Source organism: Atta colombica, unplaced genomic scaffold, assembly GCF_001594045.1.
Source record: "Atta colombica isolate Treedump-2 unplaced genomic scaffold, Acol1.0 scaffold95, whole genome shotgun sequence".
NCBI lineage: Eukaryota > Metazoa > Arthropoda > Insecta > Hymenoptera > Formicidae > Atta > Atta colombica.
The window spans coordinates 182886-186788 of NW_017259589.1; the positions used below are offsets into that span (position 1 = coordinate 182886).

At 33.8% G+C, this 3903-nt stretch overlaps 1 protein-coding gene across 1 annotated transcript in view; it reads right to left on the reverse strand.

Moving 5' to 3' along the window:
• LOC108693599 overlaps positions 1-3903 on the reverse strand; it is a 93760-nt gene that overhangs the window by 82893 nt on the left and 6964 nt on the right. The gene's annotated exons all lie outside the window — the stretch shown is intronic.

Genomic DNA, 3903 nt, shown 5'->3' on the forward strand with positions numbered 1-3903 from the left:
CCGACGATATTCGGCTCGAAAGAAAACCTTTTTTTTTTCAAAGAGGTGTTTTACCTTAAACAGTTAGTTAGCATACGTATAAAAAAATACGTCTCTTAGATTTTCGTGTTTTACAACATATTTCATGGAGAATCAAATTGGTTTCGGACTGTTGTGATACCTTGTAAGAACTAGGTATGATTTGGAAAAAACAACTTTTTTGAACCTTTTTCTTGAGTTAAAATTTGAAAGATTTAAAAAAATAATTTCGAAAATGTAATGACAGGGAATTATAGCCAAAAGAAGGTAAATAATTTTTAAGAAAAGTTCCAGTTTGATATCTCTATTTTTGCATCTTCTAGATGCGCGCATAGTTGTATGATCGAATTTTTGACTACTGAAACAAAGCGATATCAAAAACATATAAATATTAATACCTGTTTCGTTAACGATATTTGAAATTGAGTGCCTTTTTGTTTCTCATTTTGAGTTTTGTCTTTCGTGCGTGAACAACGCAACGTGAAATGCATTCGGTAATTTTTTTATTTTTTACGTTTTTTAGTCGTTGTTTGTAATGTGCTTTATTTCGGATTCCTAGTGTTGCATTATTTTGTGTATAGAAAAATGGCTCGAAGACAATGTTTGACGAGGCAAAAGCTGGAAACTCATCATCGAGAACTGGAGCGATGATGATGAAAATATTCCTGTAAATTCCATCTGAACGAGTTGATGAAATGAATGATGAAGAGTTGATCGAGGATGAAGTTATTCCAACAAATGATGAAAACACTGGCGCATTCACGGAGATTGCTGGAAATCGAAATCGATTGGATCGAAGATGACTTTGAAGAGAAAAAATACCTGTCTCGATCAAATTCAAGCTTGATATTTCGGGCTGTACTTCACTGGTTAACTTCAGCACAGCTAAATGGATAAATCCATTCAAAATTGCATACAGCACTGAACCTACTGACGTTTCAATGGATAACCGTGAAGAAATTGATTGAACAAATTGGTAAGTAGGTTTTCATTCATTAGATTCTCACCTACTGATATACAGTAAGAAAACTTAATTTTTTTCTAAAAATCTTTGCAAATACATCAGTGAGAATTCAATATGAGAAAAAATATTAAATAAAAACTATTATTTAACTATTTTTTCTGGAAATAAAAAAATTAAGTGACTACTATTGATCGTTTTCTTACTTTATTTTCAGGAGATAAAACGCCGGACCGACTATTCAAACTTTTTATCGACGATGAGATCGCGGATTTTAGTAACATTTAAAAGCAAAGCAGAATACTATTTAGAACGATTTGTTCGATGTTATTAAACTGAAGCGGTTTTTTGAAATTTTGCTTTTATCTGGTTATCACCAACTGCTGTGAAATCGTATTGGTTTGGTCCTTTGGAACCGGACTTAGGTCTTTCAATTAGGCAAACAATGTCACGCAACGTATTTCTTACGATGAAATGTTATTTGCATCTTCCAAACAATAATGAAACTTAACAAAGAAGATCGATTTACGAAAGTGTGTCCTTTATTGAGCATCCTGAATAGACGCTATATGTAATTTGGCATATTTTCAAAAAACCTCTTGATCGACGAACAAATGGTATCATATTTTGATCGCCATTTATGTCAGATATTTATTCACGGAACTAATTTGATTCGGTTTCAAGTTCTGGTTCTTGTGCTCCAGTGGGGAGCTATTTATATATTTCCTATACAGTGGAGCATCTGATCAGTACAATAAAGCTATTGGCTTGGCGCTCAAGTTGGAACTGTTGCTCAATGTGGAAACACCTTATCGCATATTTTTCGATAATTTCTTCACTCTGTATTATTTGATGTACCTGCTGAATGAGCGCACATGTGGAACAATTCGAAAGAATCGATTAGCTGATATCAACTTCTGAAGGATTCTGAATGAAACGAGGCGATCACGACTGGCGATTTGATAAAACAAATGAGATCCTTCTTGTTCGATGGTCTAATAATTCTAACACTTGCTATTAACTACGACAAAATTAAGCCGCTCAAATCTGCTAGACGATATGATCGAAAGAAAAAAATCTCTTTGAAACAGCCGCAGTTGATTCATTTCTACAATCAAAATATGGGCAACGTAGATTTACATGATAATGCTACTAATTATCGGCCAAATATTCGTGGAAAGAAATAGTGGTAACATTATTTGTTCATGCGCTCAACACAGAAGTTGTAAATGCATAAAAGTTGCACTGTGTTGTGGCAAAAACATAGGCCAAAAGCCTATACCACAACTAAAATTTCGCTGCGTTGTAACTCGGTAATTGTTCAAGGTATCAAAAAAAGATAGCACTGAAGAAAATACTTTATTTGACTTTGATGGTAGCAATAACTTTCTTGGATTGGAACGCATAAATGAACAGAATCATTTGATCCAGTGCTATCGATGATAAATTTTGTTGCAAACTGCCACAAATACAATACCATTCAAACTCGCCACCGTAATGTTCATTTGTTATGTTAATTGCTTCAATTTGGCCCACATAAGTAAAATTATTATACTTTTACGTCAACTTTAATAAAATTTTCTAAATTTTTGTTTACATTCGAAAATTATGGCGTTTTATTTAAAAAATTTTTTTTAAATAAATCATTTTTTTGTTATTCACATTTTTTTTATATTGCTTTGGACAATAGTCGCAAAATCGAATTCCCCCCCCCCCCTACCCGATCTAAACGATCAATCCTAGAATGAAAATTTTTGGCAAATAGGCTTCTTAAGATCATAGTAGCTTGCCGAAAGGATTTTAAATTTTGAGAAAAAAAATTTGTCTTGGTCCTTAACGGATTAATAATCGTTCTGTATTACAAATCATTGATAAAATTGTTTAATATTGTTTATCAAATATGTAATGTTAACTGATTATATTCAATAATTAATTTTTTAATTTTTTAAGTTCTGAAAGAGATAAGGATCTAAAATTAATAATAAATGATATATAGAATCGTTAACAAAAAATTTGTTATTTTTTCATGCTACGATTTGTGATCAGACACTGTCCGCCAGTCCAAAACATGTGGAGATAAGACGTATCTCGCCTCCGTCGAGCATTTTCGATATGTTTTCCAACCAGTTCCGATTGTTCCTGTCTAGATAAAAACAAGAGAGTAGAGCATGCTTTGCCTCTACTGTTCACAATAGTCGAAAAGTGAAGCTGTAGTTTCCTTGCATCTCTCGCGACTGACAATAGTCAGGGAGTCGAAAGTTCTCGGCCTCCGCTGAGTTTTCTCAGCCGTCGACGCGTGACGTATCGACGTGTACCGACTCCGCGCATCCGCATCTATCACACGGCGTTTTCCGATCGCGCTTCGCCTCTATTTATGATCCGCGCAAAAACTCCGTGATAATTTTGCGTACATTCCCTCCTATTCACTGTATTCTCACCGACGCAGTGCGTCCTAATTGTATACCATATATATTCATTCAACATTATTGTATTATCGTTTTTAATTGCGTGTAATAAAGAATTATTATTCTACTTCAAAATTAGTATTATACGTTCTCTTTCACCGTTTTTAATCTTCCGTTTCTTTCTGTGCAACGAAAATTAGGTAGTTTCAAGATTCAGTACCAATTTCACGACACGAAATAGGCCGGTATTCATAATTGATTCTTGCATTTAAGATTGTCTTAAGTACAGTCTTAAGATATCATAAATCAATCCAAGAACTTTATTAGTATCTTAGGACATTATATTTAAAAAAATTTTTAAATAAAAACAGACTATGAATACACTGTCCCATGTTTAGCATTTCACGGTTAATAGCTTCTTCGTTATGAACAGTCCAGTTAGAGAGGGCAGAGATTTAGAGACAGAGAGAGAGAGAGAGAGAGAGAGAGAGAGAGAGAGAGAGAGAGAGAGAGAGAGAG